Raw genomic sequence first — 16,960 nt, 5'->3', positions numbered from 1 at the left:
CTTGAGAGGAACCAGACACAAAGAGGAACCCATCCTCATCCTCAGAAACACCTCCTGACAAAAATCTTGACTAAATAAATATATTTTCAGCATCAACTTAAACAGACTGTGTCAGAACCAGAGGTGGGAAGTAAAGTATGAAAAATATTTCGTTACTGTACTTAAGTAGATTTTTCTGGAAAGTAGGAAAGTCAGGTAGGTCCTGCATGACCACAGTTTCCTCCAGAATGATGCTGAAGTTTGGACATGTCTTTGTTGTCTGCGAGATATCGTCCTCCATGACTTCAAGGATGCACAGTTTCACTCTTCTTGTGTAGGTCTCCTCCAAATCACTGTCCTAAGAATTATACAAATTTCATGAAAAATTGTTGTGCATATGTACAAATATAAAAAAATAAATCAAAGCTCAAACTCTAGCAAAAGAAACATGGCACTGTGACAAGCAGGACAAGGATAAGAACCATGGGAGGAAAAAAAAAAAAAAAAAAAAAAAAAAACGCACCCAGCCTCGTGACCTCGCTCCTCCTTTTATCAATCCAAAGCTCTTCTGTGAGACAATCGAAACCGGTGCTGCATGCAGGTGAATTGCCTTATCAATCACGCCACCGGCCTTGCACCATTCTCACGGCTCCCAGCCTCGTACTGCTTGCCACAGGCACAGTACATGTTAACCTGATGTAAATACTTGATGAAAACAAGCCACATGGAAACTGTCAGCACCTTTATTAAATATAACCACACATTTCATAAAATAACAGTGATCAATGAAAATATGACATGAACAAAAGCTAAAAACTTAACAGACAAGTCTTTGATATTGCATCGTGCTCCCTGAGGTACAAGGGGAGACCCCGTAAAGCTGTAGCGTCTCTGTGTGATAGGATGTCTGTTGTCTAGAGGGAGATAAATAATTTTAATTATGATTTACTCCTGCATGAATCCTTAAAGATCGTTTTAAGAGACTTAAAGGGATACTCCACTTTAAAATGAAAATTCTGTCATTATACTCACCCTCATGTTTCAAACCTGTATGAATTTCTTTCTTCTGCTGAACAGAAAGGAAGATATTTAGAAGAATGTCAGTAACTAGACAGTTTTTGGTACCACTGACTTCCATAGTAGGAAAAAATATATACTATGGAAGTCAATGGGACCCAGAAACTGTCTGGTTCCCATTGTTTTCAACCCACCTGGTGTTTTGAAAGAGCAGACACACTCAGGGTACAGGCACAACAATGGTTCACGTCGGCCTGGGCGCCATTGCTTTAGCCTGTAGTCTCTCAGCAGCAGATTTTGACTGGCACAATTGTATTTACAGTATCTACACTGCATGAAAAGAGTTTGCTCTCAAGGTAGATCTGTTTAAGAAAAAAAGTGAATGATCAGGGTTAGGGTTAGGGATGAACACAAAGTGAATGATCAGTTTCATAAAAAGCAAATAAATGAATGAACAATGAAATAGACAATGAATTTATACTTATGCTTTTTATTTTTTAGTGTATGACAACTGCTGCACAGAGATTTTCAAAAATCATTATCTCTTCAGAACGTTATCAATTAATCTAATTTACTACTGTTGTAGCAATTAATCAGAATTCTTAGCTGCCCTTCAGTACTGTAACGTTATTAGCAGATGGAGAACCATGTAGCCTAATATGGCTGAAGTCAACAGAATGTGCACGACTTCAAAAATATTACTGTGGAGCAAAATCCATCGCAACAAAAGATAAAAACTTAAATATTTCACGTAACATTGAAATGATTAAAAAATAAAGCTAATTTAAACATTTAGTAATGTTTATAACTTACAAAGTAAAGTTAGCTGCTAGTGGTGTTTCTATTTTCCCAACGAACTAATATCAACTAATTCAGAAGTAAAGTACAACAAAACAAAATAAAATCACTCACCATATATATTCCTCTGGATTATTATCGCCACGTGCTGCCTTGTCTTCTCAAGTTGTTTCTCCCGCTTAAAAAAGTGACCGTTGACTCACATCTTGGTTGTGCAAAGGTCACGTACTGACTTTTTCATAGAAATTTGCTGAGCCAACAAAAAAAAAAACAGTAATTTAAACTTTTTTCGAGTTAGATTTTTTACAGTGCAGTGGCAGCTCAGTGGTGGTGGGATTCAAACCTGTGACCTTTTGATCCAAAGACTAATCCTTAACCATTAAGCTACCACCTCTATTTAAAGTGTATGTGTATTGAATAGAAAGGCACCTGATTCATTTTCATCACACAAAGGCTAAAACAGCATGACTGCAGAGTAGTAGATGCTAATTAAATGTATTATTCATTTCTCAAGTATAAACCCAGAAAGTGTGGATTTTATAGATCAGATATGCTTCTTTAACATTCAGCACATCAGACCAATACGTTTTTTTCTTATTCTTTATTTGAGAAAAAAGGTTTTTATTAGGTGTGGTTTGACCTCTGCCTTACTTCTCTGAGATACTTATTCACAGCTACATACCAATTATAAAATTTCAGTTATATTAACACCTGTTCCACTTAAAAGAGAATATTGTAGACAAGTATAGTTTCAGATACAATCAGGACATGTTGGAACATGTATCTCTAAAACGACCATGTTGGTATTTCCATTACATCACTGACGTATTTCACTTCCTCATCATTCCAACAATCTTCTTAGCACAGTCCACATTGCCGGACCACTGTGTTTTCTCCACACTTTAAAACTGTAATACACAATAACAAACTGTTTTGTCATATAAACTATATAGCCAGATGTTGCTAGTGCACCCCTGACCATCACAACCATGTCTTGTTTTTTTCCCAAACTGTTAAAACAAACAGGAAAACGGCAGCTGTAAATCATGTCTCTGTACACTGTAACATTCCCTTCCCTGGAACTAAAATTCCCAAACACTGATGCAGCATAATGATGCTCCAATAGACAATTATTTAACTATTAACTATTTACAGCAAAACCTTTCTAATCTGTACTATATTATATAATAATAATCAGCTCATTTAGAACATTTTTATTACTTTTTTTTACTATTTATAGGCTTATTATTAATATGAGTTTAATAAAATATTATAAATGTGTTATAGATTACCAGTATCAACTAAGAAAACTGATTAAAATTACCAGAATTAAAGTGTGACAAACTTCTATGATGATTTACCTGCTTGCTTGCTGAGGCTTTGAATTCATGTTTTCATGCCTTTAGCAACCTCCCTTCCCTCTTTCTCTCTCTGTCTTCTTTAAGAACATGGATTAGTTCAGTCTTTTTAACACTTTTTATCACTTTTAGAAGACCGAGAAACAGGTCATTGGCATCAGAAATACAGAATACAGAATCAGAAATTTGGTGGATCAACCACTGACTGTAATGTGGGTTGTACTGCATCTACCTGTTAATGCAAACATCTCCACCTCCACTTCCCAGAGAGCAGGAACACAGATTGTAAATGATAATGAGAGTGTGGAAAACATGTGAATATGTGTTTCTGTTTATATAAATGGTTCATTATAAGATTTATATGCTTTGAACTATGTACAGCCATTTTGTGAGAACTCTGTAGTAAACATGCTTTATTAAAAGGCACTTAATCGATTACTTAATAATTCAAACATGTAAATTCAAATCAAATTTTATTTGTCACCTACACATTTATATAGAGTACAACATGAAATAGTAGTGAAATTTACAAAAAAAAATAAAAGTGAAACCAAAATTCATGATTCATGTCCTTTTATTAAATGTAATTCACACCATGAACCGGATGAACCCTAAACACACTAATTAATTATAACATTAATATAATCATATCGGACAAAAAGTGTAAATGATAAACACTCATTATAATGAATTAAATCTTTATACATTTCTTGCTTTCGAAGTTATGTAGAGATATATAAGATCTCTGCTGTCCTCTTTCTGTTTAAATGTGATCAAGCCCCCTTTATATCACATTGAGTAATGATATTTCTACCGGATGTTTTGAGCAACATGAGTTTTCTCCTCCTGGATGAGCTCTTTCAATTTACATGAAGTTTCTGTTTAAATGGTTTCCATGGAAAAAAGTTCGGGTGTGTTCGAGACGTTTTCGTCATAAACACGCCCTTAAGGAGCGGAGCCTACTGATATATATAGGACACACACACACACACACACACACACAAACACTGAGTGTGTAGAGGAGCTCAGAGCAGTGCAGTTTGTCTGTTTCTCATAGAGATACTGATTATTACATTTATACACAGACAGCTAAAGGAGGGGATGAGAAAAATATCAAGGAGGATTTCAGCAGCGACTCTTCTGTTCCTTCTTCTTGTGCTGGATGGAGTTTTTTCTTACAGTAAGTCTCTTTTTATTACACATTTATATTTGTATTGTCACACACATGGATTCGTAGTGAACAAAAGTGTAAAGTCTAACCCGAGATGAATGAAGACTCCCAAAGACAGTGAGCCAAAACCTGAAAACCGAGGCTTATTACGTTTTTACGCGGTGCAGCCGATTCGTTGTGTACGGACTGTTTATGGAGAATGTTTGGGATAAACTGCAGTATTCATCTCTACTCGGATGACTGTGTGTGTCAGGAGGTTATTATGGGATTTACAATGATAGTGAAACTTCGCTATTTTCGCTATCGATACTGTGTAAAACCCCCTGAAAGCTGCCGGGGGAAACACGCGCCAGGGAGAAAATCATTCTCTAATAACACTGTACTCTTCTGACTGGTTAGATTAGATTGTTGATTAATTTTCTACACCAGAAATGACACAATTAACACAAGTTCTACTGAATTTCAGAGAGCAGCGGCTACTGAAGCCCCCCCCCATTTAGTATGAATCACACTGTACACGTTTTCATGAGTCATATCGAGATATGCACGTGATCATACGTCATATGAACACGGAAAACACCAGGAGAACCCACGGTGACAGATTCAGTGACTCTGGAGCTGTGACACAAACAAAAAAGAATCTGAATCAGAAATAGCTTTATTACCATGTATGCTTACACACACAAGGAATTTGACTTGGTGTCAGGAACTTCCAGTGCAGGAGAAGTACAGACATAATGTAACAGAATAGTAAACCAGACAGTTAAATAATGCAATATATACAGAGTAGAAATTATGTTAAATAAATGTACAGCTGTTTTTTTTTTACATGTGTTCAGTTTACAAATAGACTTAAATTTTAGACATTTGGATTCTATGTACAAATGTGTTAGTTATGATGGACAATGTGTAGTTTTAAATATTTTATTTGTTCATGCTGATTATAGCATGTGGTTAAAAAAAAATATATATTTTGTGCCTGGATTTTCTTAGCTCTTTTCCCCACTTTGGATGAGTAAAGATCTTGGAGATTGGGCAGTGGGGCACCAATAATCTTCTCAGCAGTTCTGACCATCTGCTGTAGCCTCTAATATGTCTAATTAGTTAGCTAAACCAAACCAGACAGTTATAGATCTTCACAGGACAGACTCAATGATGGCCGAGTAGAATTGTTTCAGCAGCTCCTGTAGCAGGTTGAATTTTCTTAGTTGGTGAAGGAAGTACAACCTCTGCTGGTCCTTTTTAGCAATGGAGTCAATGTTATTGTCCCACTTCAGGTCCTGAGAGATGGTGGTACCAGAAACTTGTATGACTCCACTGTTGTCACAGTGCTTTTAATGATGGTGAGTGGGGGGAGTGCTGGGGGATTTCTTCCGAAGTCCACGATCATCTCCACTGTTTTGAACGTGTTGCGCTCCAGGTTGTGGTGGTTGCACCAGACAGCCAGCTCTTTAACCTCCTGTCTGTAAGCAGACTCGTCTCCATCCTGGATGAAGCCAGCAACTTTAGTGTTGTCCGCAAACTTCAGGAGCTTGACAGAGGGGTTTTTAGAGGTGCAGTCATTTGTGTACAGTGAGAAGAGTAGTGGTGAGAGAACCCAACCCTGGGGAGCACCAGTGCTGATAGTGAGAGACCTGGATGTGAGTTTGCCCAGCCTCACTGTCTGCTGTTTGTCTGTCAGGAAGTTGGTGATCAACAGACAGATTGGAGTGGGCACGGAAATCTGGGTCAGTTTGGCTGAGAGAAGGTCAGGAATGATGGTATTAAAGGCCAAACTTAAGTCTACAAACAAGATCCTTGCGTAGGTCCCAGGCCTGTCAAGATGTTGTAGTATATAATGCAATCCCATGTTGACTGCATCATCCGCAGATCTGTTTGCTCTGTGGGCAAACTGAAGGGGATCCAGCAGAGGTCCAGTGATGTCCTTTAGGTAGGCCAGGGCCAGTCTTTCAAATTACTCTTAATGATCACAGACGTTAGAGCAACAGGTCTGTAATCATTAAAACCAGTTTTTTGGTTTTTTTGGGGGGACTGGAATGATCGTGGAGTGTTTGAAGCAGTAGGAAACTACACACAGCTCCAGTGATCTGTTAAAGATCTGAGTGAAGATGGGGGCCAGTTGGTCAGCACAGACTTTTAGGCAGGCAGGTGAAACACCGTCTGGGCCAGAAGCTTTCCTAGTCGTCTGTCTTCTGAAGACTCGTTTCACATCCTCTACACATACCTTGTGCAGGTTGAATGGAGAGGGAGGCAGGAAGAGATGTTACAGGGGGGATAGGCGAATGTGTGAAGTGCAGATCAGAGGGGGTGGTGGGTGGTAGACTGGGCTTTTCAAACCGACGAGTGTTTTCATTGAGCTTTGTCACCATAGTTCTCTATGATATATTCTTTGATGCATGTCATTCATTTGTAGTGTTATTCTCTTTAAACATACACATTTGTTTATTCATGATATTTATGCTTTTAAAATGTTGTGTGTGTGTGTGTGTGTGTGTGTGTGTGTTTGTGTTGTATAAAAACAACTGTGTAAAAATTGTAAACACAAGCCTGTTTTTGAACAGAGCTCTCAATGTAACCGAACAGACCAATCATTTTATATCACCTCATGTAGGTTTACAGATCACATATTTACGTTGTGTTGATTGATCTGTTAAAGAACACAGTAAGCACATATGTGTTGTAGAATTCTTGATTCTGATATGTCAATATTATTTACTGTACGTCACATTGAGTAAGCATTATGACTTTCAGGTGATTACTGAGCAGATGACTGTGTGTGTGTGTGTGTGTGTGTGTGTGTGTGTGTGTGTGTGTGTGTGTGTGTGTGGGGGTGTGTGTGTGTGGGGGGGGGGGGCAGACAGACAGACAGACAGACAGACAGATAGATAGATAGATAGATAGATAGATAGATAGATAGATAGATAGATAGATAGATAGATAGATAGATAGATAGATAGATAGATAGATAGATAGATAGACAGAAGAAACACCCTTTCTCCAGTTAGATCACTGCTCAATGACTGATGAAGAACTATTAACATGAACTTTTTCCCCTCTATTTTTTCTCTGTAGCTGAGTTTGAGATCTCCGTACCTACTGGTGTACAGATGGGTGTCTACGGCGAGTCAGTGATTCTGCCCTGCACGTTCCCAGTGGGCAGCTTATGGGATGCAGGCAGCAGTGTGATCACATGGCAGCGTCAGCTAGAGGTGGTCCACAGCTTCTTCTACAGCCAAGACCAGCCGCAGTACCAGAGCCCGAGATACGCCAATCGCACCAGCCTGTTCCACCAGGAGCTGCAGAAGGGGAACGCGTCACTCAGGCTGGACCATACCACTCTAGAAGATGCGGGGGAGTACACCTGCTCCATCAGCACTCAGCTGGGCAGCCAAAGGAGGAGCTTCAGGCTCAAAGTAGCAGGTAACAATGCAAACTTTAATATAAAGCAGCATAAGGGTTAACTAGTTAGTTCCTTACTGGTAACCATGGTAACCTGTCACTAACCATTTTTTTTATCTTTGTCCTCCTGTAGCATTTTACCCAGAGCCTCGACTGCACATCTTCATGCTGAATGATGGCCATGTGGAGGTGCTGATGACGACAGAGGGTGGGTACCCCTCCCCTGCGCTGCAATGGCTGATCGGAAATGCCAGCGATGTCACAAACAGCACATACACACAGCTGAGGCAGGACCAACACACACACCTGTACAGCGTAAACAGTAAACTTAACCTGACCGCCAGTGTCAACTCCTCCATCATATTTATCATGAAGAACCCAGCTCTGGGCCAGGAGATCAGGAGGAACATTGACCTTTTCTCAGGTGGGTTTCTCAAGTTCACCTGTCCCAGAGAATTTGTTAAAGCGTACACCACAGTAATTTACCTTTATTACAAATGTAAAAAAATGAATATTATAAAAGTAGACAGAATTCTAAAATCTTTTTTTTTTGTTCTACAGAAAACCCAGGATTTGATCACAGCAATCAGAATGCAGTCATCAGTGGATTTATTGGACTTTCTGCTGCAGTTCTAATCATCATCATCATCATCATCATTTCAGTAATTATTCTTCTACGCCAGAGAGGGAAAAATGAAAACTCCCAAAATAATTTAGAGACCAACAGTGAATCATCATCTGCTACAAATTCTCAAAGAGGAACAGACAAAGCCGAGTGTGTAACAGAAACCCTGTTGAAGAAAGGTTTCAGATGAGATTACAATAATAAATAGTATTTATTAAATTTTTCATTACAAGCTGTTATTAAAGATGAACTACACAACTAAGGTCTTGTGCTGGTCCACTGGCTTCTCACATTTACTCCTCCCTGAGAGCATCTACAAAATAATCAGTGGTGGAATTTTCACAGCCTCAAAATGACCTCCTGAACACTATCTGCTATCTGACACCTGCTTTCGTAGTTTCAGAAATATTTTTGGACATTGAACAATTTGGACATTCATGTGTGAATGTATTAATGAAAAACCTTGAAGATGAATTCTCCAGCGTCATGATTACTGTTTCTGCCATAAACTGAATGTATGCTGCATTATGGGTTTACTGATGAAAGAATAACTGCAAAAATTAATATTTTATATTTACTATAAAATATCTCTGTAAAGCTTTATTTATTTATTTATTTATTGTAGTATTTTTATTGTTTTTTTTTTTTTTAAATCATACTTATGACTTATAATTAGAGTCTACCCATTAAAGTGGTCTCTGGTTCTATAAATTTTTCTCTCCTTTATAACACTTGGATAATTCTTATTTTAAGTGTTTCAAGTGGGAAACTGCGCAGCTACAAGAAGAAACAGGAATTTATAACAAACTTATAGAAGCAAATGTATTGTAAAACAGGAAAAGTTTAAATCCGCTGACACAGAAAAGTTCACACAGATGTTTGTTTGGGTTTCTGTAATAACTGCACTGATTTCTATTAATGTGATACAAGTGGAAGCCTCAATCATTCTGACAGTAACATTCTCATTATATTTATCTGTAAATGTTTGCACTCCAAATTGGAGTAAAAAGCTGCTTACTTCATTTCCATTTTGTTTGAATTTTCTTGGTTCTATTGTTTCTTGCTGGATGAGAGACCTGAATAAATGCACTTTAAGTTCAAAAAAGGTTTTTAGTCTCTTTTTACATTTTTATAATTTTTTTTTTATCATACATCAAGTGTTATAAGATTCTTTTAGTTGTATAGAATATAAATATATGAAAACCATTTTTCCTCAAAATGTTATTATTTTTCTTTGTTACAATAGATTTATATTTCTTTCTGAACTGGTTCAGTTTGTTACCTCAAAACTCAAAATCTGTAAAATTTCAGTTTGGAACATTAGTGATTTTAGTGAGTTACTGGGCAATATTATATGAATACTCTTTTAATTATTATATTATTATAATAATATAAATATTGTCTACAGAATAAAATCTGTGTAAAAGAATGAATTTACACCAAACATCAACGTATTTAGCTTCTGTAAAGGCACTCTGAGAAACAGTGTCCACATCTTATATATCTCTCTCACACACACACACACACACACACACACACACACACACACACACACACACACACACACACACACACACACACACACACACACACCCACACACACACACAAAGTATGATTACACACTGGCCATATTAGAGTACACATTAATGGACATTAACTTTACACACTCACATGTTAATGACCATAGAGTATTAGTTTCTGAAAACTTTTCTGTGTGTGTGTGTGTGTGTGTGTGTGTGTGTGTGTGTGTGTGTGTGTGTGTGTGTGTGTGTATCTGTGTGTGTGTTTGAGAGAGAGATATTGAACTACTGAGTGAGATGAAGCAGTTTTACCGTCACCCTGTAGTTGATGATTTTCCTCTAACAGCAGATCCCCATGTGTTTAATTTTTTTTTAATAAACACTTTACCACTATAAACACTTTTAGTTTTTCTATTAATTCTCTCTCTTTAAATTAATAAAACAAAAATATTGGATTCCGAATTTAAAGAACAGCTATGTGGTAGAAAATGTTTAAACATCTAAATTTAAACATTTGTTAAAAAACAAGTGGTGTGATTTATAATGAGGTCAGCATGCTGTGTGTGTTTGTGTGTGTGATCAATGTTAGATGATTAAACAGAAGCAGAAACGCAAAGCAACTGTCCACATTTCTAAATATTTCAATTTATTTGATGTGAAATGTTAATTGAATTCTCAGTAGCTTGATTTGATTAGGCAATATTATTTACGTGTTATTTAATCAGTACTTGGGCTCTCGCTCGCCGTCGCATGGCGGCAGGGAGAATTGCTGCAGTTTTATCAATAGCAACCTCGGTATAAGCCTTTACAAAATAATGATGTAAGGGGATTCCCCTCCTTCCCAGCACTAACCCTTATCCTTCAGTCCGCCTCGTCTCCCTCACACCAGCACCGACTCTCCTCCAGGGTAACATTGTTTTTGTTTTTTAAATTTTAGTTTATTATTATTACAATATACAGTAATACAACACATTTCAAATGTATAATAATGTAAAATAAATGTATAAATATACTGTATTGTATTGTATTATTTATTTTATCTGAATTATTTCTGGGTCCTGGAATTTACATTATTTCTTATGGGGAAATTCGCTTGGTTATATGTATGATTTGGTTTAAGTTTACTTATCTGGAACGAATTACATTCGCAAACTGAGGATATGAAACTTGTATGGAAATTTGAATATGACATTAAATGTAAAAGTGTCTACAACCAGTAGAGAGCTTTTGGATTCTGCACTTCAGCTTGTCTTGACGTTAATAACTGTAATAAATGGGCATTCGGTGCCACCCAGATGAGGATGGGTTTCCTCTTGAGTCTGGTTTCTCTCAAAGATTCTTCCTTATGCCATCTCAGGGAATTTTTCCTTCATCAAAGTTGCCACTGGATTCCTCATGAGAATTGAATTGAATTACATTGAATTACCGCCTTACTCTGCAAATCAGTGATTAAGACAATAAAAATGTAAATCATATATAACATATAAAATTGGTGTATTGATTGGTGTAAGAAACAGTGTTATTTCTTAAGGAGACCATGGTAAAAAAAGACCAGCAGTACACACTTTGAAGGCCCTGGGCAGATTAGATTGACATGGCAGCAGATAGAGGCTGAAATATGATTAAACAAAAAAAATCCTACATCCACATACACATACTAGAAGCAGTGCAGCCAAAAGAAACTCTACGAAATGAAGAGAATAAACTGTTGGGAATAAATTAATACAATTTCATGGAACAAATATTAGAATTTAGGTTGGGTACATACAAGATGGATATCATAACTAGTTTTAGGATTAATCAGTGCAGATTATAGTTTTACTGTATTAATACATTACACTTTTTAGAGGTTTTAATGTGTCAACACTCATTCTTTCCTACCTATTATTATATGACTTTAGTGATTTTATGGAATAGGAGTTGGTATACATATTCAAGGGCGTGCAAAGATGTGTAGTATTTGTGATCGTATGTAGTGGGCCTGTCTGGACCAAAATAAAAAGGTCCGATTTTTTATCCCAGTCCAGTCCAGTATCTAAATCACACAAACACACAATTCAACTCCTTCTGACCTTCTCTATATTTCTACATCAACATTCTCAAAGCAAATAATGCGTCTGTGGTGCTCTTCCTCGGTCAGTGACACTTTCGCCAGGGCTGTGAGCCGTGACGACGCCTTCAGAGGAACTTGGGAGTGCTTTGTCATCCTCCGAGGGACCTGGAGGAGAGACGTCGCCCGGAAAGGGACACAGAGGTGTTACGTCGGCCGGAGAGAAACCCGGAGGTGAAACAATGTCTGGAGCGGAACGCTGAGGCGTGACTTTGCCTTCAGATGGTCTAGGAGGTGTGGCTTTGCTTTTTGGGAGACTTGGGGCTGAGACGTCTTCATAGGAGGAGCTCTTAGGCGAGACTCCGCCTTCGGAGGAGCTCTTAGGCGAGATGTCTTCGTCGGAGGAACCCGGGGGCGAGACGTCGCCGACGGAGGAGCCCGGGGCGAGACGTCGCCGACGGAGGAGCCCGGAGGTGAGACTTCGGCATCGGAGGAGTTTGAAGGCGAGACGTCGCCATCGGAGGAGCTCGGAGGCGAGATGTCGCCATCGGAGGAGCTCGGAGGCGGGACGTCGCCATCAGAGGAGCTCGTAGGCGAGATGTCGCCATCGGAGGAGCATGGAGGCGGGACATGCCGGAGCGGAGAGGAGCTCTCGGAGACTCTGTGGAGCAGAGAGGAGCTCTCGGAGACTCTGTGGAGCGGAGAGGAGCTCTCGAAGACTTTGTGGAGCTCTCAGGGACGCTCTGGGACAGAGAGGAGCTCAGAGGCGAGACGTCGCCATCAGAGGAGATTGGGGTTGTGGTGTCGTCCTCAGAAGAATCTGGGATCGTGACATCACTGCCGGATGGCTCTAGAAGCGACCTGGGGTTGTCCGAGGAACCGTGGGTTACCATGCCACCTTCATAGGCGGTCGGAAGCGATATGACCTCCTTCTTGCGGCCAGGCAGCGGTGTGACGACCCTCTTGCGACCAGGCGGCTGTTCGACATCCCTTTTGCAGCCAGGCGTCGGCACGACGTTCCCTTCGTGGCCAGGTGGCGGCACGACGTCCCTTTCGCGGCCAGGCGGCGGCACGATGTCCCCTTTGCGGCAAGGCAGCGGTACAACGTCCTTTTTGCGGCCAAGCAGCACAACGTCCCTTTTGTGGCCAGGTGGCGGTACGACTCACACACACATATACGCACACACACTCACACACGCACACAGCAGTCCTTTGGTTGAGAGAGTCCGAGGTGCGCATTGGGAGAAGCGTAGCTGACCCGAGATGCGCGGGGAGGAGAAGCGCAGCCGGGACGGGATTATGGAGTCCAAATGGAACGGAATAACAGAGTCCTGTGTGAAAACCGAAACCCGAAAACATAGACCGCACGTAAAGTCCAACACATACAATAACGAACGGCGGGTGAATGTGAGAGAGGGGTTTATGTTGGAGCGGGGTGGAGTGATGATGAGCTTCAAGTGTGCATAGTTATGCCTGGAGCTCCGGAGAGAGCGGAGGCATGAGTGACAACGAGCTCCAGGTGTGCGTAGTTATGGCTGGAGCTCCAGGGAGAGCGGAGGCATAGAGAGCCACCAAAGGGGGCGTAGCAGGTGGATCCCTGACAGTTATATACCTTTTGTTGGCAATGACAAAAGATCAAACGTTTTCTGTAAGTCTCCACAAGGTTTTTACACACTGTTGCTGGTAGTTTGGCCCATTCCTCCATGCAGATCTCCTCTAGAGCAGTGATGTTTTGGGGCTGTCGCTGGGCAACACATTTTCAACTCCCTCTAAAGATTTTTTATGGGGTTGAGACATGGAGACTGGCTAGGCCACTCCAGCACCTTAAAATGCTTCTTACGAAGCCACTCCTTCGTTGCCCGGGCGGTGTGTTTGGGATCATTGTCATGCTGAAAGACCCAGCCACATTTCATCTTAAATGCCCTTGCTGATGGAAGGAGGTTTTCACTCAAAATCTCACGATACATGGCCCCATTCATTCTTTCCTTTACATGGATCAGTCGTCCTGGTCCCTTTCAGAAAATAGCCCCAAAGCATGATGTTTCCTCCCCCATGCTTCACAGTAGGTATGGTGTTCTTTGGATGCAACTCAGCATTTTTTCTCCCCCAAACACGAAAAGTTGCATTTTTTCCAAAAAGTTATATTTTGGTTTCATCTGACAATATAAAAGTCTCCCCATCCTTTTCTGGATCATTCAAATGCTCTCTAGCAAACTTCAGACGGGCCCGGACATGTACTGGCTTATGCATTGGGACACGTCTGGCACAGCAGGATTTGAGTCCCTGGCGGCGTAGTGTGTTACTGATGGTAGACTTTGTTACTTTGGTCCCAGCTCTCTGCAGGTCATTCATTTTGTTCCCCCTATGTGGTTCTGGGATTTTTGCTCACCGTTCTTGTAATCATTTTGACCCCACGGGGTGAGATCTTGCATGGAGCCCCAGATCGAGGGAGATTATCAGTGGTCTTGTATGTCTTCCATTTTCTAATAGTTGCTCCCACAGTTGATTTCTTCACACCAAGCTGCTTACCTATTGCAGATTCAGTCTTCCCACCCTGGTGCAGGTCTACAATTTTGTTTGTGGTGCCCTTTGACAGCTCTTTGGTTTTGGCCATAGTGGTGTTTGGAGTCTGACAGTTTGAGGTTGTGGACAGGTGTCTTTTATACTGATAACGAGTTCAAACAGGTGCCATTATTACAGGTAACAAGTGGAGGACAGAGGAGCCTTTTAATGAAGAAGTTACAGGTCTGTGAAAGCCAGACATCTTGCTTTTTTGTAGGTGACCAAATACTGATTTTCCACCATAATTAGCAAATAAATTCTTTTAAAAATGGACAATGTGATTTTTCTGGGGGGGTTTTTCTCATTTTGTCTCTCATAGTTGAAGTGTACCTATGATGAAAATTACAGGCCTCTCTCATCTTTTGAAGTGGGAGAACTTGCACAATTGGTGGCTGACTATATACTTTTTTGCCCCACTGTATAAAGGTGATGTTGCATACATTTAAAGAAAGAAGTGAAGTTGTGAAGTTTATAATTGTATGACTGCTGTAGACTCTTTAACACCACACAGAGTAGACAGAATAAGTCTGTCTACTTTTTCCTATGTATGAACAAACACCCACATATAACCTCACACTCCCTATTTGGTCAGATTAAAATGTGTAAAAGAAAACCCAGGAAAACAGGAAATGAGTCACTGTTCAAGATAGATATTTTATTCGTGAGAAATGTATTCCTTTTCTCAAATATTTACAGTGTTCATAGACAAGTATGTAGTGAAGAAGGGAAATTCTTTGATAAAGCTTAAGTTGTGCTGTCCTGGAGATAGCTTTATGCATTTCATCTGTCTCTGGTTATTGGGTTTGAGCATGTGTGTGATAGAAAAAACTCTGTACAGATTTACTAATCCTAAACAGCCACATAGGCAATATATATTTACAATTTCACTAAATTTACTATTTCAAGGAAAGTCAGATCACACAGGTCGGTGTGTCTTTGTGTGTGTTCTAGACATTAGACATTCTAGACATTATGGAGTTTTGTTGTTTTTGTCTGCTTAACTTCTTGTGGAATGTACTGTTTTAGTCTCTGAGGCAGTTTAAGCAGGAGAAATAAAAAAAAAAACATGTCCAGTTGTCAAACTTTATCTTGAATACAATAGACCAAGACCGGCCGCAGTACCAGAGCCCGAGATACGCCAACCGCACCAGCCTGTTCCACCAGGAGCTGCAGAAGGGGAACGCATCGCTCAAGTTGGACCGGACCACTCTAGAGGATGCGGGGGAAAACACCTTCTCCATCAGCACTCAGCTGGGCAGCCAAAGGAAGAGCTTCAGGCTCAAAGTAGCAGATAACAATGCAAACTTTGATATATAGCTGCATAAGGGTTAGCTAGTTAGGACCTTACTGGTTACCATGGTAACCGGCCACTAACCATTTTTCATCTTTGTCCTCCTTTAGCACCCAGATCTGGTCCAGGAGATCAGGAGGAACATTGACCTATTCTCAGGTGGGTTTCTCAAGTCCACCTGTCCCAGAGAATTTGTTAAAGCGTACACCACAGTAATTTACCTTTATTACAATGTTACAAAAATGAATATTATAAAAGTAGACAGAATTCTAAAACATTTTTTTTTGTCCTACAGAAAACCTAGGATTTGATCACAGCAATCAGAATGCAGTCATCAGTGGACTTATTGGACTTGTTGTTGCAGTTCTAATCATCATCATCATCTCAGTAATTATTCTTCTACACTGGAGAAGGAAAAAGAAAACTTCCAAAATAATTTAGAGACCAACACTAGATCATCATCTGCTACAAATTCTTAAATAGGATCAGACAAAGCCAAGTGTGTTACAGAAACCCTGTTGAAGTAAGGTTCCAGATGAGATTAAAATAATTAATAGTGTTTGTTAGATTTTCATCATGCCCAAACGAAACATGTGTGTCTGAACCAGTGTGAGAACCATCTTAACACTAACAGTATGTTTTAAAATTTCCTTCACAAGCTGTAATTAAAGATGAACTACACACTAAGGTCTTGTGCTGGTCCACTGGCTCCTCACATTTTCTCCTCCCTGAGAGCATCTACAAAATAATCAGCGGTGGAATTTTCACAACCTCAAAATGACCTCCTGAACACTATCTGCTATCTGACACCTGCTTTTGTAGTTTCAGAAATATTTTTGGACATTGAACAATTTGGACATTCATGTGTGAATGTAATAATGAAAAACCTTGAAGATGAATTCTCCAGCGTCATGATTACTGTTTCTGCCATAAACTGAATGTATGCTGCATTATGGGTTTACTGATGAATGAACAACTGCAAAAATATATATTTTATATTTACTATAAAATATCTCTGTAAAGATATTTTTTTACTTTGTTATTTATTTAATGTAGTTTTTTATTGTTTTGTTTTTTAATCTTGCTTATAACTTATAACTAGTCTACCCATTAAAATCGTCTTGTTTCTGTACATTTTTCTTCCTTTTCCTTTTTTTCCTTTATAACACTTGGATAATTCTTATTTTAA

The 16,960-nt window shown here is 39.6% G+C and overlaps 2 long non-coding RNA genes across 2 annotated transcripts; both read right to left on the bottom strand.

Moving 5' to 3' along the window:
- Positions 1-196: 196 nt before the first annotated feature.
- On the bottom strand, positions 197-1,971 carry LOC310725600. Its single transcript, XR_014533444.1, has 4 exons — positions 1,909-1,971; positions 1,191-1,358; positions 503-893; positions 197-337 (listed from the first exon to the last, which is right to left on the bottom strand). It is a non-coding gene; the product is annotated as an uncharacterized lncRNA (long non-coding RNA).
- A 6,595-nt stretch (positions 1,972-8,566) lies between these two features.
- On the bottom strand, positions 8,567-16,563 carry LOC310725315. The gene is made up of 2 exons (XR_014533308.1): positions 16,456-16,563; positions 8,567-8,605 (listed from the first exon to the last, which is right to left on the bottom strand). It is a non-coding gene; the product is annotated as an uncharacterized lncRNA (long non-coding RNA).
- Positions 16,564-16,960: the final 397 nt, after the last annotated feature.

Source organism: Silurus aristotelis, assembly GCF_946808225.1.
Source record: "Silurus aristotelis genome assembly, chromosome: 4".
Taxonomy (NCBI): domain Eukaryota; kingdom Metazoa; phylum Chordata; class Actinopteri; order Siluriformes; family Siluridae; genus Silurus; species Silurus aristotelis.
Note: the sequence above shows the minus strand (reverse complement) of the source record. Positions and strands in the feature narration are given on the sequence as shown.